The following is a 24326-nucleotide window of genomic DNA, read 5'->3' as shown; positions in this document are numbered from 1 at the left end:
ATTGGAAATTTCATTTTCGTAATTTACGTAGAACATTCGTTGGTTTAGATATGATTTAATGAGCAAATAGGCATTTAGTGGTAATTTCTTTTTTATTTTAAAGAGTAGGCCTTGGTGCCACACTCGGTCGAAGGCTTGTGATATGTCTAGGAAAACTGCTGAACAGATTTGTTTTCGGTCGAGCGCTGCTTGTATTTTTTCGACAAGTCTATGGACTTGCTCAATTGTCGAATGCTCATTCCTGAAACCAAACTGATGTTTCGGAATTATTTGTTCGCGTTCGATAAAAACCATTAAACGTGTAAGGAAGATCTTTTCAAAAACTTTTGACAGTATTGGTAGAAGACTGATAGGGCGATAGGATTTCACTTCATCGCCTGGTTTTCCTGCCTTGAGCACCATTTTAATTTCTGCTACTTTCCATTGAGCTGGGAAAATGTTTCTGGTTAAGCACGCATTAAACAAATGGGTAATGAAATTATAGGGTTCAGGAGGTAGTTTTTTGAGAATTTCGGCCGTGATGCGATCATATCCTGGTGCCTTGTGATCTTTTAGCTTTTTAATAGTGCTAACTATTTCACTTTTGGTGAACTTCTTCATCGGTAGCTCCATTTGGTAGGGTTCGTTTAAAAAGGCAGCATCGTTTGGTGTAAAAATATCTTTTAGATGTTTAGAAAAAAGCTCAGATTTCTCGATTGCGGTTTTCGCCCATGAACCATCTTTTTTACGAAGTGGTGGACGGTACTCTTTCGTGGAACTTACTTTTTTGCTGACTTTCCACAGGGAATAATTGGTGAGGTGTGTTGGTTCCAAACCCCATAGAAACTGCCTCATTTCTTTGTCGTGTTGCTCTTTCAATAATAATTTTATTTCTTTTGATAATGTATTAAAACGGCTTTTATATTCAGGAAATCTTGTTTGTTGCCATATTTTTCTTGCCTGGCGTTTCTCTTTCAGTTTGTTTCTTAGGAAGATACCGATGCTTGAATTTCTTTGTGTACGAGTATGGGGACTCACATGAGTGGTGGATGACCACGCTGCATCCTGGATGCATTTTGTAAGATATTCGGTAGCCTCGATTATATCTTCCTCGTTTTTTAGAGCAACTTTTATGCCAAGTGTCGACGTCAAAATGGTTTTAAATTGAGTCCAATTTGTACGGCTGTTGGTAAGTTGACAGTTTTGGGGCCTATTTTCGAGTTTATCATTTATTGTGATTATCACTGGCGAATGGTCAGAAGAAAGATCCAGGCAGGATTTACAGGTTATCTGCAGGTACGATAGACCTTTGATGACACAAAAATCAACAAGGTCTGGAATCTTTTTTGGGTCTGAAGGCCAATAAGTTGGCTCTCCCGTTGAGAAAACTTTCAAGTTCATTGATGTCGTTGCGTTGTAATATACAATTCGCGTCCCTTTGTTGTCGTAAGCCGAGAACCCCATAGTGTATTTTTTGCGTTATAGTCACCTCCTGCTATAAAGCGTGCTCCCAGGGTTTTAAAAAACTTAACATATTCTTTATTTTTAATTTTGTGTTTAGGTGGACTGTATATTGCAGAAATAAGTAATGCACCGATTGAGTCTTGTACTATGACATTTGTTGCTTGAATTTCTTCTGTTCTATAATGTGTAGATTCATAGTGCTTGATTGATTTCTTTATAAGAATAGCAGAGCCTCCGTGGGCAGATCCGTCAGGATGCATTGTGTGATAGAAGCAGTAGAAGGGAATATTGAAAAAACTCTTTTTGGTGAAATGGGTTTCTGATACTAAGAGGATATCTATATCGTGTTTTTGCAAGAAAATTTTTAACTCATTTGAGTGTTGTGACAGCCCATTTGCATTCCACAAAGCAAGGTTTAAGGGCATGGAATATGGGGCTTTTGGACAAGACTTATTAAAAGGTTTGTCATGGCAGTCATTTGGCTCATTACATCTCTTAATAGCTTCATCATTTCTCGGATTTCGCTGATCAAGGCGTTGTTTTCGTTGGTGTTTTGGTTTATTTCATTACTAGCAACTTGTGCATACGATAGCTTCTGTTGGTTAAAATTTAGTTGTACTTGTTGGTGGCTTGGATCATTTTGGGCGCTCTGAGATGGCATTATCTTCTTTCTTAGTGCAGGAAAGGAGGTTGCTTGCAGCTTTTTATAGACGGTGCATCCTTTATAGTTCGCCGGGTGATTACCCTCACACAGTGCACATTTGACGTCTTTGGATCTCGTCTTTCGTTCGCATTCAGATGTTAAATGATCTCCTGCGCACTTAACGCATTTGGCCTGTCTTCGACAACCAGATTTTGTATGACCATAGTTTTGGCATCGCGAACACTGTGGCAGGTCGCGTTTTGGCCGGGGGGGTTCAAAAGTAATGCGACTGTGGAGTAAGTTTCTAATATCATAGATTGATTTATTGTTGGGATTTTGCACCATTTCTACGACAAACATTGGAAGTGCTCTTTTGTTTTGAGAGTGTTTCATATTCCAAACATTTGTGACAGAGTGACCATATTCCTTTAATGCTAGTTTGATTTCTTCAGGTTCAACTGACGGATGCATATTTCTTAAAATGACTTTAAAACTTCTTTCATTTTTTGGTTTGTATGTGTAAAACTCTGTCTTCTTACCTTCAAGCAATTTAACTATGTTAGTGAATGCTTCCGGTGTTTTTGGATGGATTTTTACGCGATTTGACCCAATGACTCTTAATTCGTAGTTATTACTTTCAAATTCGTTGAGCGTGCTTAATAACGGGTGAATATTCTCGACTCTGTCTACGAAGATTGGAGGAGGTTTGAGAGGTTTTTCCTTTTCAGGTGTTTTATCTGGTTTTGATTCGTTGTTATCATCCATTGAAAGAGCATCGAATTTGTTTTCATTACTTAGCCAATAGCTAAGTTTTTGTTGCTTTGCTTTGCTAACATTTTGCGGGCTACCTAAAGGCCTTTTCGGATTTTTGACTAGGGTCCAATTTTTATCATTTGACGTAGAATTTGTAGTATTCGTATCATTCGGATTTATTGAACTCATCGAAGAGGAGCGTTGCTTTTGAGTTTCATTTGTCACAATCATAACTTTATTGGTTGTATATGGGTTAATATTCCCTTGACGAGAAGCGCCATCTGTTGGCTGTTTGGTTGATGAATGGTTCGCGTCCGAGCTGTGAGGGGGAGTGCGATTTAATGGCATGGCCGAAGCCTGGCAACACCTCTACCAGCTGTGTTTTTGATAACAGCTGTCACTTTTGGGCGAAATAGTGTAAAAACAAAAAAAAAAAAAACCGCGAACGGGACAAATTGATTATCGATGGTAAGCAATAACGACAGCTTCTCTTCTTTTTTGTTTTTGTGTTTTTTTTTTTTTTTTTTTTGGTTGTTTTGTTTTTTGTTCCCCCTTCTTACCGTACAATGATATATTTATATGCACAGCAAAAAGAATGTGGAAAATATGTGTTTTGTAAATCACAAGGCTGATTTATATTTATGTATGTACATAATAAAATTACTGATTTTAGTAACACTATACCAATATGGTATCACCACATCACCATCAGAATGAATAAAAGTCACTTGCGATTTTAATACAATTGAAAGATGCGGAGCGAAAGCAAAACACGTCTCCCGATGTTGACTTCCGAATCCTAAATAAACGAAGTCTTTTACAACCTCAAAATTATACCGACTGTTTGTTTGAAGACAGGAGTTACTTCGTTTTGTCCTCGTTCACCACCAAACCCATTCGCTTTGCCTCTTTATCCAGTTTGGAGAAGGCAGAACTAACAGCGCGGTTGTTAAGGCCGATGATATCGATATCATCGGCATACGCCAACAATTGTACGCTCTTATAAAATATTATGCCTGAACGATTAAGTTCTGCGGGTCTTACGATGCTCTCCAACATCAGGTTAAAGAAATCACACGACAGCGACAGCAGTCAAACGGCTTGGAGAGGTCCTTCCCAATTCTGAAGACGTTTCTGGTGTTGAGCAACGTCATCTTGCATCGGACATCACTGCATACAAGTAACTCCTTTCCGTACTGTCGAATGCAGCTTTGAAATCGACGAAAAGATGGTGTGTGTCGATTCTCCTTTCATGGGTATTTTCCAAGACTAGGCGTATTGTGAATATTTGGTCGATGGTAGACTTTCCAGGTCTAAAGCCACACTGATAAGGTCCAATCAGTTGGTTGACGGTGGGCTTCAGCCTTTCACACAATATGCTCGCTAGAACCTTATAGGCGATATTTTGAAGACTAGTCCCGCGGTAATTGGTACAAATTGCAGGATCGCCCTTCTTATGGATTACAAATTACTAAATTTCAATCGGCAGGCATGCTTTCATCCGACCATATTTTGCATAGGAGCTGATGCATGCACCTTACCAGCTCCTCACCACCATGTTTGAATAGTTCAGCCGGCAGTCCATCGACGCCCGCGGCTTTGTTGTTCTTTAGCCGCGTTATTGCTGTTCTCACCTCGCCATGGGGTAGCAGAACGAAAATTCCGTCGTCAACGATTGGGGTATCGGGATATTCACATTCTCTGTGACATGCGCAGCTGTCACTCTTTAACAGGTTCGAGAAGTGTTAACTCCATAATTTGAGATTGCTCTGTACGCCAGTCACCAGATCGCCGTCTTTGTTCTTACAAGAAAACGCCCCGGTCTTGAAACCTTCTGTAAGCCGCCGAACTTTCTGGTAGAATTTTCGGACGTTGTTCTTATTCGCCAGCATCTCAAGCTCCTCGCACTCACGTATTTCGGCCTCTCGTTTCTTCTTTCAGATGATACGTCTCTCTTCCTTTTTTAAGCTCTCTGTGGCGATCCCAGATGGCTCGCGTTGTGCCCTTTCGCAGCGTGGCTCTATAGGCGGCATCCTTTTCTTCTGCCGCAGCATGACATTCCTCGTCGTTCCAATTTTTTTCGGGCTCTCCGGAATCCAATTTCTTCTTCGCCGCGGTACGTAGAGAACGAGAAATGTTGCTTCATTGCTCGTGCATGCCAGTTTGTTAGGCAGTGCTCAATGAGAGCGGGATTGAGAGTCGAGTGGCGAATCTTCTGGCTGTCTGTTGTGATTGCAGCTTTTCGATGTTGAACATTCTTTGCGTAGGTAGATGTATGTTTTTTGCTCCACAGAGGCGTCCACCGGAGTGAGCGACAGTACTGTACTTGGCGACGAAGTCTCTCTCCCACAACAAATCCAACACCAAATTTGCGCTCCTTTACATGGCAGCTGTGAGAGGCGTCACAAGGCCCTACTCTTTTCTTGCCTTGTCCCGTCCATCGCATCTCTTGATTGGCAGTGATGTCAGCCTTTACTCTCACGAATACATCAACAAGCCGGGCAGAGGCACCTTCCCCATTAAGGGACCGGACATTCCAGGTGCATGCCCTCAAATCGTAATCCTTATTCCGTTTGCAGGAGTCATCATCAGTAAAGGTAGTTCTCATCTGAGGCTTTGTTTGCGTTTTCATTGGGGGGATTTTTAAGTGGAGTGTCCCAAACCCTGCGCACAACCAGCTATCCTGGAATGTTTCGCCTTCTCACGCTAGCTCACTCCCGAACATGTATTCAGAAGCTACCCAGAGGATACGTGGGTTAGTTCCGGACGTTGTGAGCTGTTTGAACCATATGCAGAAGAATCGTCCTGGCCACTCCCAAGTGAATGGCGATCAGTACCTTTCCCCACTTGCGTGGACTTCTACATATGGAACCGTCCGTCCTGGGCGTCAAATTATACGGAGCTAAATGAGACTACCGCTAGAAATTCCAAGAACATATCGCACGGGCAACAATGTTCATGCTCTGGGACTAATTTGATATATGGAAGAGGACTATTTTCCATTTTTCGAGGCAAACCGCCCCACGTCTTAACTAAGAGAGCATTTCTGGTCGATGCCAGCAAGCTTTTTGGTCCATTGAGCTTACTTTCACGCGCAACGATTAGGTCGAAAATATTTTTTCAGGACATCTGGCATTCCAACACTGGATGGGATGAACCAGTGCCAAATACGATAGGAGAATGTGGCTTGATCATTGCTTGCAATTACAACTTTTATTTGAACTTAAGGTCAACCGTTGGGTCGGAGTCGGAGTGATAGGCTCATTTACTGAGTTGCTAAATTAGTCAGGCCGTCATGCAAAGTTGGGAGCATTTTCGCTGTCCACTGGTAGCATGGACTGATTCCACAATTACGTTGACGTGGCTGCAAGCACATCCTAATAAATGGGAAACATTCGTCGCAAACCATGTCGCCTATATTCACGAGGTCCTACCCCCCGAGTGCTGCAACCATGTACGCTCTGAAAGCAATCCTACGGACTGCGCGTCCAGAGACATATCTCCGCTTCAACTTACACATCATGAGTTATGGTGGCTCTGACCTGACTTCTTACGCGAAGATGAACAGTTCCGAAAACAACCCGCGCAAATAATGCATAAAACCGAAATAGGCTTACTAAAAGTTAAGGCTTGTATCGTAGCTACAATACACAATACTCGCCCCAGCTCGCTTGGAATCAATAACAAAAAAACCGGGTTTCCTAATAGGTCTATTTATAAGTTCGTGCGGTTTTACAACAGATGGCGTAACTTGATTATTATTCCATCGATCCACATTTCCAAACATTCATTGGAGAGCTACTGTCGTAAGGCACAAACGTCAGTATAAGTTTTTTATTTGAAGCGTAAACAACAATATTTTTACCACACTTGAAAATGTCGAATTTCGTGCCAAATAATGTGTTTTTGCGGGGAATTCTTCTTCATTATTTTAATATGAAGAAAAAAGCAGCCGAAAGTCATCGTATCTTGGTGGAAGTTTATGGTGAGCATGCTCTATCTGAGCGAACGTGCCAGAAGTGGTTTGCACGCTTTAAAAGCGGTGATTTTGGCTTGGAAGACGAAGAACGCGAGGGTGCGCCGCCAAAGTTCATGGATACCGAATTGGAGGAATTGCTCGATCAAGATCCGGCTCAAACGCAAGAAGAGGTTGCAAAAACTTTGGGAGTTGATCAATCAACCATTTCCAAACGTTTAAAAGCCATGGGAATGATCCGAAAGGTAGGCCATTGGGTGCCGTATGAATTGAAGCCAAGAGACGTTGAACGCCGTTTTATGGCATGCGAACAACTGCTTCAACGGCACAAAAGAAAGGGTTTTTTGCATCGAATTGTGACTGGCGATGAAAAGTGGGTCCATTACGACAATCCAAAACGTCGGGCAACGTATGGATACCCTGGCCATGCTTCAACATCGACGTCGGCGCAGAATATTCATGGCCTGAAGGTTATGCTGTGTATCTGGTGGGACCAGCTGGGTGTTGTGTATTATGAGCTACTGAAACCGAATGAAACGATTACGGGGGATGTCTACCGACGACAATTGATGCGTTTGAGCCGAGCACTGCGAGAAAAACGGCCGCAATACGCCGATAGACACGACAAAGTTATTTTGCAACATGACAATGCTCGGCCACATGTTGCACAAGTGGTCAAAACATACTTAGAAACGCTCAAATGGGATGTCCTACCCCACCCGCCGTATAGTCCAGACCTTGCGCCATCCGATTACTATCTCTTCCGATCGATGCAACATGGCCTGGCTGACCAGCACTTCCGTAATTACGATGAAGTCAAAAAATGGATCGATTCGTGGATTGCGGCAAAACCGACCGAATTTTTCACAAAGGGAATCCGTGAATTGCCAGAAAGATGGGAAAAAGTAGTAGTAAGCGATGGACAATATTTTGAATATTAAATTTGTAACCATTTTACGTCAATAAAGTTTCAAATTTCGAAAAAAACCGCACGAACTTATTCATAGTCCTATTAAATGGCAGGAGTTGCTCGAATCAAAAAAAAGATTAATCAAGTATACACCAAATTTCTATTTATCTACTTAAATACGTTGTTGCAGGGGGAAAAACCCATTAAATTACCTAGTAGCCTGCTGCGTTTACAACCGTTTCTCGATTCGCTTGGAATCCTTCGTGTTGGAGGTCGGTTTAAATCCGCAGATGTTGCAAATGATGTCAGACACCTTTTCATACTGCCAAAAAACTCTCCGCTTTCAAAACTCGTTGTTTTGGACATACATCACTATGCTCTACATGCAGGCCTCCGCGGAATGCAAGTGATCCTGCAACGTTGGTATTGGGTCGTTGGTGATCGCAACCTTATTCGTAATATCTATCGCAAATGTGTCAAATGTACCGCTTTAAATCGCAAGCTCGCAACGCAATCAATGGGTGATCTTCCTTCGTCTCGCATAACATATACTCGCTGCTTCGCTCATACAGCAGTACACTTTGCTGAGCCTTATATGTTCAAATTTACGCATGGAAGGTGAACTAAATCAGTAAAAGGTTATAAAGGGTTGAATGTGAACCACACCTAAACGTCAAGCTTTTTTCTGCATTTCATTTGACATTTTTCAATTTCAGACTAACTCAATTTAAAGCACGGAAAGATACACAATGGAGCACCCGTTAAAGTTATTCAGGCTTATTATGAAAACGGGCGTTCAAATCCGAATGCATATCGCGCACTTCATCTTCAGTGATGAGGCACATTTTCACCTCAGTGGATTCGCCAAAGGGCAGAATTGCCGCATTTGGGCGAATGATAATCCAGGAGTGATAGCCGAAAAGCCAATGCAGCCACAAAGAGTGACTGTTTGGTGCGGTTTATGGGCCGGCGGCATCAACAGACCGTATTTTTTCCAAAATGAGGGCGGTCAGGCAGTTACTGTGAATAGAGTTCGCTATCGTGAGATGATAACGAACTTTTTATAGCCTGAATTGGGAGATATAGATGTGGACGATATGTGGTTTCAACAGGACGGTGCCAATTGTCACACAGCTATCGAAAAATTTGATGGCCGAATAATCTCACGTCGCGGCGAAGTCAATTGGCCGCCAAGATCACGTGGTTTGACACCGTGGGACTTCTTTCTTTGGGGTTATTTGAAAGAAAAGGTGTGCGGCGATAAGTCAGCAACAATTCAAGAGCTAAAGGATGAGATAGTTCGGTACATTAACGGCATAGAACCTTAATTATGCCTCAGCGTTATCGAAAATTTGGACCATCGGTTGGAGGTGTGCCGCCTAAGCCGCGGCAGCCATTTTGCCGATATTTTCTTTCATACCTAATTCAGCTATACCAGTATTATCATAATAAAGAGAAATGACAATAATTACCTAAAAAAATTGTATTTTATTGAAAATCAACACGGGCCCTGGAAACTTAACCACTCTTTATATCATCATTTGTCTACATGTGCACAGGTGCAATGCACCTCGAGTTTGTTGGAGATCTCTCAAGTTCCTCGTTTTTAAATGCCTTTAAACGATTCATCAACTGCAGAGGCCATTGTAAAGAAATGTTTTCGGATAACGGGACGAATTTCATTTGTGCAGAAAGGGAACTCCGTGTGAAATATCAAGAGTGCCAGACCCCCAACTTCAATCGTTTTTTGCAGAATCTGCTATTGAGTGGCGATTCAATGCACCGTCCGCACCTCACATGGGAGAATATTGGGAAACTGGAATCAAACTCATAAAATATCATCTTAAACGCTCCCTCGGAGAAACTCTTTTAAACTATGAGCAGTTTAGCACGCTCTTAACGGAGGTGGAGGCTTGTATTAATTCCCGCCCATTATGCGACATTTCGACGAATGCAAGCGATTTATCGATTTTAACGCCTGGCCACTTTCTGGTAGGCGAACCTTTGCGGGCAATTCCAGAACCTGAGGGTCAACGGGTTTTCTGGAACCCTGCAACAGAGATGGCAGTGATCTCTGCTATTCGTCAACACTTTCGAAGCCGTTGGAGAGACGAATACCTCGTTAGCTTGCAACGACGTGCTAAGTGGTTTCGTCCATCACGAAATTTTCAAGAAGGAGCATCGTCGCTGTTTGTAATGAATTTTCTCCTCCAACAAAGTGGATACTCGCAAGAGTAACTCATTATCATTCTGGTACAGATGGTCACGTACGTATCGTAACGATAAAAACCGCAAACGGGGAATTCACTCGACCAAGACCTAAGCTGTGTCTTCTACCAACACAAGGGGACGTATTTTCTGAAGAAACTAAAATGTAGTTATTTATTTATTTCTTTTGTAATTTACATATTGAACGTAATTGTAATTTACATATTAAACGTATCAAGATAGTTCAAAGTTAACTAGTTAATAAGAACTAGTAACAAATGACTTTGGCCAATTGATCATGGGCTTATAACTCGCTAACATTACCGTTGCCAAATAATTAGGTTTTTGCAAAACTATTGTATATTTTTACCTTTATTTGAAGAAGTCATTTAAAGTACGCAATAAATTGAATTAATAAGGAACGAAATTTCTAAAGCTACTATTTTCATCATCTGGATATTTTGCAAGGAAAGCACTTTTGTATGTACGCACTAATGTATCATATTTGTTGCTATGACAAAATTTTGATTTGCCCAATTTTTAATTTTTGTAGGATTTTTATATGAAATATTTCATTTAAACCAACCACGTTAATATTCTATCACACTTTGTAACTCTATGTAAAATAGGCATATAAGCAAACATCCTTACATGTGTTATATGTAAGTGTACTATTTTTTTCTCTTGCCGACGGCCCTGGTAGCCAATGCTTTAGGTATATGTAAGTGTAGTAAATATTTATAATTATTTCTCTTTATATAAATAAATAAATAAAATAAAAGAAATTCTTTAAATATTTATGTCGAAATAAAGCAGATAATTTTATACCTACCATACATTACCATTAAACGTTGTATGCTCCAACTAGGAGTGAGAGGATCTTATATGTATATCAAGAGATCAACGATTTGACTTAATATTGATTTATATAAAGGGTTTTTCAATAACAGGTCTTATTTAGATTAGATTAGAGACGATTAACGATTTTTTATGGCCGGAATTAGATGGTATTGATCTGGACAACGTTTATTTTCAACAACGTGCCACACAAGCAACGAAACCATTGATCTTTTACGGGAAAGTCTTCCGGACCGTGTTATCTATCTAAGAGGTGATCACAATTGACCACCGAGATTTTGTGATTTAACACCTTGTTACTTTTTACTTTGGGGCCACAGAAGGTCTACGCCAACAGCTCAGCATCTTCGTATATACATATATGTATATGTATGTAAATATTTCTTCTAAATGCGCGACAGAATGGCGACAGCTGTAGCGTATGGTGATTGTTTTAGCTGTTGTGTGTCAAGTGCGCACAGAATTATACACTAATGATGTAAACAAAAGCCACAGTTAGCTTAAAACAAGTTTACGTCTTCGAAATTTTGTACTATTGAAAATTTAAAATCGTTTATTATTACTGTTTATTAGGAAGAATATATAGATATTAAACCTAGCCATCGGCTCCGCATATATATGTATGTAAGTAAGTTCTTAGCATTAAAATTATATTCAATTACACAAGTTACATTCTACTAAAAAATTAAAGTTCTTAAAATATTATAATTACATACTCATTAGAAATTAAAGGTTTTTGCCTAATACTCTCTAAAACCAAACAATCGACGGACACAATATTGCTGCAAAAAGGGCATGTTGGTTTTGGACTTCCGGTGAGAAGATGTTGGTGAGTTATTTGCGTATGCCCAACCCGTATGCTAAAAACAGTGAAAAACGTACGCAGTCCCTTACCGCAGCCCCTAACGAGCACAAATACTCATCCTTAGAGAGCAAGTGCGTTCTTTTAATTACATATTTACACAATACATCGGTTGTGTATATGTCCGCGTTATCAGTTACAATTTTTCTTTGTTTAATAAACAAAAGCCAAAAGCCAACAAAGCAAATAGTTCATTTATCTATAATTAACATTATTCAACAGTGTTTTCAAGTTATTTTAACAAAAACTATCAGTTTTCTAAGTTTATTTTGTAAATGATTTCGAAATGTACTGATTGGCAACACTGTGTGGTGAGAGAGCAATCAGCTGACAGGGTATTACGGGAATTTTTAAATATCGTGAAATAAAATCTACGATACTACGATACGAAAGGAAGGAATTTTTCATTTACATGGCGTCCTCATTAGTTTGATCGTAACAGCTGTGAGGGGACTGCGTTAACGTCGTTCACTGTTTTCAGACGTGTGAAAATATTTAGTTACTTGTAGACGAGTGATATTGCTGGGGTAGAGAGGTTTATCGCAAATCTGGTTAAAGTTGGAGTATCGATGCTGGTAATTTTTCCATTCTGTGAGTCACTTTTGGTGGGAGTGTCGTAAAATTTTCTTCAGGTCATTATAATCGTTTGTCTCATATTGAAAAAATCCAAAGTATTGCGCTACATTTTCAGCTTGTTCATTACCCAGGGCAAAGCAATTTTTTTTTCCTTTATTTAATGCAAAGGTTACGGATGAACTGCGTTTAAGCAAGAAAAACTATCGGAACATATAACGAATTTGCCCTTTTATATATTCTAGAGCTTTGTGAATAGCAAATGCCTCGGCCGTAAATACAGATGTGTGTGGAGGGAGCGTACTACCTCTGATGGTACTGCCGTTCGATGAGGTAACTGCAAAGGCAGTGTTCGTTGTTTTAGAGCCGTCAGTAAAAATAGTTACAAAATTTTCTTGTTTGTAGTTATTGACGATTTCCAAAACAATTTGTAAAAAACTTTAATTATTAGTGTTGGATTTCTCTAAAGCGTGCAAAGATGTATCAATTTTGAACTCACTTATCAGCCGCTCGTGTTGCTTACTGATTTTATGGCATTTAGGCGGTATATTTATATCAAAAAACTTGCTGTACCTTACACAGCGTCGAAGTGTAGACTTAAGTTTATAGTTTTTTCTGTGTTTAGAAGCACTAATAACGATTTTGTGGAGACTAGAGTTCGGAAAATAGAGTAGTTTAGGTATCAGTTGGATCGTTGTGTCGTATATCCTTTCCCTTAATGAAGGTAAACCAGTTTCGCCCAAAATGCATGACGTTGGGAATGCGTTTATGCTGCGTCGAATCGCAGCATGATATATAGGTTCTAGTTGCTTAATAACAGATATTTTACTACACAAATATTTAATAATGTTTAGTCTCTTGCAGATACTCTTTCTAAGCCTAGTAAATCTATTCCTCTTTGTTTTCTTATAGAAGATTGAGTTCAGATCCGGTGATCGAGGTGGAGTTTTAAGCTGCTTACAGTGGTAAATAAGCCATTCTTCATAGTCTTGTTGAAACGAGAACCCTTTAGCATACAGTCCAAGTTGAATGGCACTTTCATGCAAATTATTCTTCAAAATGTTTAAATACAGATGTTTGTCCATTTTATCATCAATAAAAACTATTCTCCTACTTCAGATGCAACTATGCACCCCCAAACCATCGCATTTCCTCCTCCATACTTAACGATGGGAATACGATTTTTTTCATCATGTTCTGTATTTTTTTTTCGCCAAACTTTTGGAGGGTCAATTGATCCGAAAACATTAAATTTTGACTCATCACTGACGTTTTCCCAAAAAGAATCTGGGTCATTTATATAGCGCCAATCTTTCTTTCTGTTAATATCTGAAATTATACGCCTTGCGGCGAGCCACTCTCCTATCAGAGAATGTTAATGCAATGAGAAGGTGCAAATGTTACTGTGAGCTTTTTTTAGTACAATTGAGATTTGAAAGATTTGAAGTAAGGGAATTTAGTACACCGAGTTTATAAACACCTCACTGACTTTTGCCCACACAAAAATTAGAAACACCACACATCTTTCACCTCAACACACAACACATTTCTCACCTCGACATTAAACCAATTAAATTTTTACTATTTTCGTATTTTTGAAATAATAAGCGAATACGTAAAATTTATTACATAATTTTTTTTTTTCAATTACATTAAAAAAAAACGATTTAAAAAAAAAAATTTATAAAAAAAAGTTTGCGCCGGGAATTGAACTTGGGTCTAACATGTGGCGAGGAAAAATAGGCGGTGCGTTTATTTTTTCGAATGCTTATTTTTTGACCATTTTGTTACTTTTGAAATGATAAGCGGATTCATAAAATGTATTACAAATTTTTTTACGATTACATTAAAAAAAAAAACGATTTAAAAAAAAAAAATTTATTATAAAAAAAAGTTTGCGCCGGGAATTGAACTCGAGTCTAACATGTGGCGAGGAAAAATAGGCGGTGCGTTTATTTCTTCGACTGCTTATTTTTTGACCATTTTGTTACTTTTGAAATGATAAGCGGATACATAAAATGTATTACAAATTTTTTTACGATTACATTACAAAAAAAATTTTAAAACGAAAAAAAAAAATATTTGCACCGAGAATTGATGGCGAGTCACGTGGGGAGGATAAATACGCAGAGCGTTTATTTCTGCGCCTGCGTTGTGAACAAAAGGTTTTGTGCATGCGCGCGACGCGAATAAATTTTAATAAAGTTCTGAAAGTAATTCATGAAGTTTTTCATTACACACATATGTACATAAATGAACGTATACTTTATATGTAAATAAATGATGGTATATGATAATATACATAAGTACATAATATGTATGTACATGTCAATAGGAGGCATTTGCATTCAGAAAAAAAAAACGGTTTAAGATAAATCAACGCTTATTTTATATTGTATGTCACTTTATAGTTAATGTATTCGACAGCATTTACATACATATGTATGTATGTACATTTGTATATGAAAAACAATAATGCACACGCGCAAGAACATCATCTTCCTTTCATACATATGTACATATGCATGTATGCCCAATAACCTTGACTTATGTACATATGTACACGTGTCACAGCACATCACATTCTTACAAGAAATCAAATACACATACGCACTAGTGAACGAGTGTCTTTCTAACAAGTGCAAAAACAATTCTGCTCTATGTATGTATATATACCCACTTTATGTCCTATCATATACACATAATACATATATACCTACTTGCCTTCTAAACTTCCTACAAAATAATTGTATTCATATGTTACTACATCCATGCACGTTCATACATTCAAGCATACATATATGCGCGAGCACAGCGCTCCCTTCTTGCTTCCGTGTTCTTTTGTCTTTCACCAGTCGATATTCCTAATATTGTATTTACAAAAACACAATACTTTGATAGACGCAAAAGCAACAGCAAGCGCAACGCGATGGCCGCTTTGTCACCACACATTCTAAAATGTTCTAGAACACAACAAAAACACATACCTGACATGCGCATGTCGCCCGAAGCAAAATTCTAAGCCTAGCGACTACAAAAACAAAATACATTCGTAGACGCAGTCGCAGCGGCCATGATTCTATCAGCGACGGCGCTGAACAATTTAGAACAAAAACAAAAAGTTCATTCATAAGTTCGAGCTCATATTTCAATTTCATTCATAAAACGAGCCGCCCATATGCCAATTTTCGCGACCATTCGAAAATAGTCAATATTGGAATATTTCGCGTGGAATTATTTGCCAATATTTGATAAATCTTAAACTTTTGTCATGTCGAGTGGCCGCGGCTCCGTATGTATGTATGCACCCTTATATGTATGTAAATATGTCTTCTAACTGTTCGACAGTCGCGAGTTAATGCGACTTCCAGCGAATCACACATTTCTGTCCGCAAAGCCGCATATATGTACCTTATGATCAGAAAGTACCGGGAATGTTTAAATTAAACAAAACTGAGTTAAATTTAAGGCAAATTTATATTATCTCCTTCGAAATATGACCCGTCTGAAGCAACATACATGTGCCAACGTTTAACCCAGTCCTCCAAACACCCCCGGCAGGCCGATTTGTATTCTCTTTGATCAGTGCGATGGCGCGTTATCATCATGCAAAATCTGAAAATTGTTTGCTCACATTTCCGGCGGTTTGCAACACACAGCATCTCTCTAAGGTTTCAAAACGGATAAATAATATCCTCTATTGACTGTCTGGCCCGATGGAAGCTACTCATGGTGGACTATGCCTTGGCAATCGAAGGAAACAGTCAACATCACCTTCCCGGTTCTTTTTGCTCATAGGGTATACATATCCCATCTTTTCACTGACGGACAAGAAGACGGTCGCAGTTGTTGTTTTTTATATGCATTTTGCGTTCGTTGAAGGTTTGTATATATTTGTATACATATGCGTGTATGCGCGTTTGGCTTTCTGGATGCATCCATGGATATTAGAATATTTTCTCATCAATATGTGTGTGTAAGTAGTTCAGATTTGACTGAAGAGATTAAATATAGGAATGCATATTCAAATGATTGCCTTTATGGCTGTTTTACATATACAAATTAAACAATTCAATTTATTTGATAATTTTATTTTTACGAACCGATCACTTTCAAAGCCGATCTTCTTCTATCCTTCTTTTACAATATTTTACTTAAGCTAAGCATATCCAATTTTGCTAACCGTTAATCGAAAATATGTTTTTGCTAATTCCATCAAATAACATTTTCCAGGAATTTATCTAGCGCTTTAGCGTGCCGTGTGCAAAACCTTTTCCATTCCCGCAATTTGTCCTTTGCAATCAATGAAGATCATTCATATAGTTGTAGTTGCAGCTTCGTTCTCATTCGCTCTTACTACTTATCTGTCGCTTAGCGTGCCGTGTGCAAAACCTTTTCCATTCCCGCAATTTGTCCTTTGCAATCAATGAAGATCATTCATATAGTTGTAGTTGCAGCTTCGTTCTCATTCGCTCTTACTATTCTCTGAATGAATTAATAAGTTGGGGAAGTTAGCACGTTCCACTAACTATCCCCCCTTTCAATATCGGAACGTCCGTGGTTCGATAGCGAGATTGTGTGCGTAGTGAAATCTTTAGGTAAAAGCGGTTATTGGCATGTATCAGAGACTGGCTTCGATTAGTCTCGAGCCGTCTCGGGCATCATACCCTAAATTTGGTACAAGTAAACACAACTGTCGCCAGCTATGCGGGCATGTAGAGTATAAACTTTCTATTTTTCAGTTTGTGTAGTTGGCATGATTGCTGATTTGTGTTTTTGTGTATGCATCATGGCGAATGCTCGTGAAGTTAATTATGTTATACATGCATGGATTATGAGCGGAGCACACAATCCCGAGTGCTACTCGCGTACTTCTATTTTCTTCTATATACATATATGCATATACATAAAAGCGGATGCGTGATTGTACATATGCGCATATGCAGTTCATTTGCTCCTAAACCATTTAGCCGCCTTTGTTGAATTTTTCAGGAGAGCTTCACAGTAAACCGGGATGTGTTCTTGTGAATTTTTTTCCCAAGAAGTGGGTCAGGGACCGAACTATTCGAAAATATATTTTTTAAGGTGTGATTTGCGTACATACATACGTGATTTCTTTACACACATACCTAGAAAACTTATTGCCATGGTCTAAAATAAAAAAGGAGGGAACAATTATCAGCGTTATATTCAAAGAAAGATGCGCTGATTCCACGTGACCAATGATTTCAAACGATTTACCGTACGAGTTCAAACGACTTCAATGCCCTTTACGTCTTGCCCTTGCAATAACTATAAATAAAGCACAAGTGCAATCTTTATCTATTGCAGGCTTGAATTTAAAAAGTCGTGTTTCTCACCTGGCCAGTTATACGTCGCCGGTTAAATAATAAAACTGAATATATTTGGTATCCGTAAGCATTAAGGTAAATAAAAAATTCTTTATTTCCAAACCACTAAATACGTAAAAGTATTTTTCTTTGGCGTAGTAACGCATGCCGGGTATTGCTAGCAGTTTGATAAATTTCAAATACTTATGTATTTGAACTAATATGTATTCGAGTAACGAAAAGCCAATAAGAAATAAACGATTTATAGTACCATCTGTTAATCATTTAATCAATTTAATTTGTGACGACTCATCAAGCGAAGCAGTTAACAAAACTTGGCACTACAATCCTATCCGACTTTAGTATGTTTAATTTGTTTAGCCTAAAATCCCTCATCATGTTGGTCTCCTTGTCGCGGGGATGAGGCTTAAGTGTTGGTTTGACCCCCATATCATGGGGACCAACCCAACACGAACTAAGAGGGAAGCTCCATATGAGGATTGGCTAGCCATCCACCCGCTTCATGGCAAAATTGGTGGCCATCCAATCACTATATGAAGATCACCGTACCGACGCACCTCTACGGAGCTACCTCGATACCGGGTCACCTCGGGGCATAACCATGACCTTGCCGTGGTATGGGGCGCTGCCACGGTCGACCATCATGTTTCCCCTTCCTTTTTATAGGATCACCATGTCTGCCGCGGTGGACGGTGATCGTAAGAAACAGATGGAGTCTTCCAATCAAAAAACCTCAATCGACAAGCAGTCCCTAAATGCAAAGGAAGCTATAGTTTCCACCCCCAAATCTGGATCAAACCAGATTTCTTTTAGTACGACGGAAGCTGGGATAACTAAACCAAGTCGAGTTGTCAGTACATCGAAGCCCTTCACGGCTAGCCCTGTTCGTACGGCGGAAGCTGGTGCTGAGGACAAACCTGGCAACAGCAGAAGTGGCGGTACTCGCAACAAAACTACGGCCAAGAAGTCAATTTCCTCTACCACCAATACCGGGACTAGCCCTGGTAAAGGTGGCAAAGCTGAGTCTGAAACGACTGATACCTCCGCAGTAGCAGAGCCTGCACGACATGGCTACAAGGAGAGACGTGCTGCCTTCAGGCTACTGGAGCGCCTGAAAACGATTCCAGAGGGGGAGTGGTCTGTTAAACAGAAGCACTCATTTAGCTGGGCGACAAGGGTAACGGAGGAGTCCCCTCGGGGTTCTGAACCGAACCCAAAACGTCAGTTGTCGGACGACCCACCCAACAACCCCAGCACGTTGAAGAAGCCCCGAATCAACAAGACTTCTCCAGCTACGTACAGCGAAGCTGTCAAAGGCCAACAGCTATGGGCGGTGGTTGATAAAAGCAACCCTGACGGCACTATTTCGCCTGACAATTGGAAGAAAGTGGAAGCCAGGCTCTCAAGCGTCTTCTTCCAAATTCAGAAGGAGAATCCTGGTCCAGCTCCTTTCTGTCGCGATAGTGGATGGCATCAGAGTCATGTGAAGCTAATCGCCTGTGCCGATCAGAGATCCACTGATCTATACAAAATAGCCATCTCAAGGATTGGCGAAGTATGGCCTGGGTCTAAACTCGAGGTAATTTCAAGGGATGACATCCCTAGTTTACCAAGAGCTAGGGCCTGGTTACCAGCGGAGCCATCAGACCCTCAACGAATCCTTGAAATGCTTCGGGTATGCAATCCAGAGCTTCCTACATCGTCTTGGAAGGTCACAAAGCTGGACGATCCCAAGGGCGAGTACTGAAGCGCTACTTTCGTAGTCTGCAAGGACTCGGTGGACGCACTGGCGCGATCTGACGGTGTAGTAAGCTACGGGTTTTCATCCATAACTCTGAGGGTTTACAATAAGGACAAGGCGCCTAACTTAAAGGACCCGGTTGGAGCTGAGATAGGCCCCACGGCGGAATCTGGCTCCGGTCCTAACACTGCTACAGCGCTACGGAAGGCATCTGCTGACGGCAGTATCTCTTCCTTGTTAGATAGAGTACTTGATACTACTCTCACTGATGAGGAAGAGCTACTGGCGTCAGATTCAGATGAGCCCAACAAAACGGTGGTGGAGGGGAAGCCCAGTAACCATGATGTTACGGGTTCTTCAGATAAACCTTCACCACTCAAAGGTTGCGTCCGCCAACCTCATAATCCACCTGGCCAAAGGTGGACATCATATTGTCCTGATTCAAGAACCATGGGTATCACATGGACTTGTGTGCGGACTAAGGACTCAAAAATATAAACTGATGTGTGGTCGCAACAAAGGTAACCCTAGAGCGTGCGTACTAATAAGAAAAGGGATAAATGCTTTCATACTCTCTAATTACAGCGACACCGATCAATTGACCATTAGCCTGGAGTCGGGAAATGAACGGATGTGGCTATCTTCCTGTTACCTCGCACATGACCACGAGGAGCTACCGAGATCAATATTCAAAGATCTGGTAGCGCAGGCGCAGAAGCTTGGCGCAAAGCTAACCATTGGTGCGGATGTAAATGCGCATCACGAGATATGGGGCAGCACTGATACTAACGCTAGAGGTGAGTGTCTCTTTGATTATCTGATAGGTACTAAACTACAGATTTGCAATAAAGGTAATAAACCTACTTTTGTCATTAGTAATAGACAGGAAGTGTTAGACGCTACTTTTGCTTTTGACTCCGTTATTAACAGAATTAGGAACTGGAAAGTTTTGGAAGAACATTCCTTTTCTGATCATAGATATATCTCGTTTGAGGTTAGCAGAAATCTACCGAAACCTAAGCCTGGTAGAAATATCAGGAAAACAGACTGGGAAAGGTATATAGATTGTATCGGGGCTACCCTAGGAACATGTCCATCAGCGGGACCACAAAGCATAGAAGGACTAGAAAATTTGGTTGACAAGATTACCTACAACATGAATGCTGCCTTGGCGGTAGCCTGTCCCATAAGAAGACTGAGGGCTAAACCCAAGCCTAAGTGGTGGACGGTTGAGCTAAGCGAGCTTCAAAAAACAAGCAGAAGCGCTTTTAATGAGGCAAAGAAAACACGTCTCGATGAAGATTGGAAAGGCTATAAAGATGCTCCGAGAATCTACAAGAAGGGAATCAGAATTGCCCAAAGGCAATCTTGGAAATCCTTTTGTGAAGAGGTTGAGGGGGCAACTGAGGCCTCCAGACTTCGTAAGATTTTAGCGGGAAGCCCTCAAAATTGGGAACTGCTACAGAAAAGTGATGGTACTTTCACTACAACCAGAAAAGAGTCTCTAGAACTTTTACTCGACACTCATTTTCCAGGCTGCTCAGACATTACTGGGCATGACATGGAAGATACAGCACACTGTCGTGAAGTCAGAATAGATGCTATATCTGAGGATCGGCTCTTATGGGCGATTGAAAGTTTCAAACCTTTTAAATCACCGGGCCCAGATGGCATTTACCCGGTGGAACTGCAAAAGGCCGCCGGATATCTAGCACACGGACTACTAGCAATCTTCAAAGGTTGCTTTCTCTACGGTCATATACCTCTTAAGTGGAGACAAGTCAAAATTGTTTTCATTCCAAAAGCTGGTAGAAACTCACATACCCATCCAAAAGACTTAAGACCGATATCTCTCTCCTCCTTCCTATTGAAAACTTTGGAGAGGTTGATAGAATTTCACTTAAGCCTAACTATAGATAGAAATCTTATCTCTACGTCACAACATGCCTACACGAAAGGGAAATCGGTAGAGACAGCTCTACATAACCTTATTTACACGGCAGAGAGTTCACTGCACAAACAGGAATTTACTTTAGCCGCTTTCCTTGATATTGAAGGGGCCTTTAACAATGTTGAAGGGGGGGCAATTACTGCAGCACTCACTGATCTTAGGGTAGAACCGGGCTTGGTAGGCTTCATTGGCAAAATGCTAAATAGCAGAATCATTGAAGCGGAGCTAGGAGAATCGGTGCTCAGGAGATCGGTAAGTAGAGGTACACCGCAAGGTGGAGTCCTCTCACCGTTTTTATGGAACGCAGTTGTAAATAAACTTCTATTAATACTGGAATCGGTGGGCTGTAAGGTGATAGCTTACGCCGACGATGTTGTTATTGCTGTCTCTGGTAAATTTGTATCTACATTAAGATACCTAATACAAAATGCTCTAGATATACTTTCTAGGTGGGCAGGAAAGTGTGGTCTAGGAGTCAACCCAGACAAAACACAACTCATATTGTTCACTAGGAAACACAGAATCCCTCAGCTAAGTCCAATTACGCTCAAAGGGGAAGCTCTTGTGATTTCGGAAGAAACCAAGTACTTGGGACTAAACATAGACAGGAAACTGACTTGGAAGTCAAACACCTTAGAAAGGGTCAGGAAAGCGAACCTAGCTTTTTATGCCTGTAAGAGAGCTTTAGGGAAGACCTGGGGAATTAAACCTAAGGTTGCTCATTGGCTCTACACTGCTGTCGTCAGACCCATTCTTCTATATGGAAATGTTGTCTGGTGGTGTGCTATGCAGAAAAAAACCTATTCTAATTTATTGAATAAGGTGCAGAGATCAGCGGAACTAGCAATATGTGGCGCCATGAAAACCACGCCATCCATGGCTTTGGACATCATGCCACATCTGCCACCCCTAGATCTCTTCTGCAAATACTCAGCGGCCTGCGCCGCTTTAAGGCTCAAAGCGAGCTCACAATGGAGAACTGTCACACATGGACATTCAACCATTTTAGACTCCTACACGGATATACCCAGTGACTGTGATTATCACCCTCCCATTCTTTGCTTCGAAAGGAATTTCCTAATGAAAATCCCTTCTAGACTGGAATGGCTTGAAGAAGATCCAACACCTAACACACCCGTTAAGATCTACAGGGACGGATCCAAAATGGACACCGGTGTAGGATCAGGGTTATTTTGCGAAGAGCTTTCTATTAGTGAATCCTTTAAATTACCGGATCACTGTAGCGTTTTTCAAGCGGAAATAAACGCTATTCATGTAGCCTTAAAATGGTTAAAGATAAACAGAATATCATCAACGGATATCTGCATTCTATCAGACAGCCAAGCTGCCCTACGAGCCCTGGATGCATTCCAAACAACATCAAGGAGTGTCTTACGTTGTCGCCAATCTCTAAATGAGATGGCCAAACAATATCGTATAATATTATGCTGGGTCCCAGGCCACAGAGATATACCTGGGAACTGTAGGGCAGATCAACTTGCAAGAGAAGGTACCTGTATGCCAGACATAAGTAATTTTATGGAGATACCTCTCGCAACTTGTAAGCTTCTCATTAAGGACGCACTAATCAATTCTGCAAATCAGAGATGGATTAGCGCTAACACCTGCGAAATTGCTAGGGAAACATGGCCAAGGCTTAATTTACGTCAGTCCAAGAGTATTATAAAACTGAGTAGACTTCAAATCAGGACCTTAGTAGGGGCCCTCACAGGGGCCCTCACATTGTCTCATAGGAAATCATGCAAGGAGATTAGGCGTATACACGCATGATTTCTGTCGTAGCTGCAGAAATGAGGAGGAATTGGAAACAATTCAACACCTTTTTTGCACATGCCCGGCTCTATCCAGAAGCAGAAACCGATTTTTAAAATCCTACTTCTTAACGAACATAGATAATCTATACACTTTAGGTATCAACAACCTTTTACGCTTTGTCAAAAGCTCAGGATGGTTCAATATGGAAAGGGAAATGTAGCCCAGCCCCCGCAGCTCACAACGGACCCATTCCGTGGTCTAAGTGGCATCGTTGTCTCTATGTGCGATGCGGCTGCCAAACCTACCTACCTACCTTAGCCTAAAATCAAGGTACTTACTTTTACGTACTTGTATTATATTTTTAAGCTGTGAGTGATCTGTTTAGATGAGAAACAAATTTGATTAGAAACAAATTCCATTGTATCTGCTATCTCCATATGTACATATGTATGTACGTAAGTTTATAATACACAACAAAAGAACCTAATAATCGCTGATCAACTACTCTATACGAAGAATAACACCAAAACTAGAAGTTGTTCAACTAATGCATGCAAGGGCAAACAATGCTCGCAGATCGCGAGTGGCTCGCGCCACAAAACGCTACGAGCCTACCTGCCTCATTTACGCTAACGCCGCTCTAGTGGAAGAAGCGAGCATATTTATGTATGTGTATTTTTGCTATTGGCTTACACAATGAGCTAACCGCGCAATAACTATGTATGTACTTTTACTTAAAAAGGATGTATCCCGTACGGGGAAACCAACTATCGGGATTCGCCCACTTTGCAGGCAATTTCGGTTTGGCGGGAATAAGCAGTTTTTTCGCTGAATTTAGTATTTTATGATTATAAAAACGTCGAAGTAACCGAATATGTATATGTTCCTTTTTAACCATAGCGAAACTTTTTCATGTCGGTGGAAACCTGCTGCTCCGCGCTCTATTGTGCGCTTTAATTCAAAAATGAAACAGTTAATTTCAAATCCGCAACATACATTAATACATACGAGTATGTATGTGGTTTTAATTCATATTAAATATATTATTTATTACTATTATTGAAAAAAAAAAATTTCATGATATCCATAATTTTCGCTTAGTACTAAAAATCCTTAAATTCTATGAGTTAAAGCTATGGAACAACATTTCATATACTTAATTAATGTAGTTTCAGAAACTCTTATGAGCTACGGATGTAAACTCCGTACTACAGTTACAAATTTCATCTTTTCAAAATTCTTAATATGTAAAAAATTGTAAAATAAAGAATACATTTAATG

This window comes from Anastrepha ludens, chromosome X, assembly GCF_028408465.1.
Source record: "Anastrepha ludens isolate Willacy chromosome X, idAnaLude1.1, whole genome shotgun sequence".
In the NCBI taxonomy this organism is placed as follows: Eukaryota; Metazoa; Arthropoda; class Insecta; order Diptera; family Tephritidae; genus Anastrepha; species Anastrepha ludens.
The sequence above is the reverse complement of the archived record's forward strand: the minus strand, read 5'-3'. Positions refer to the sequence as shown.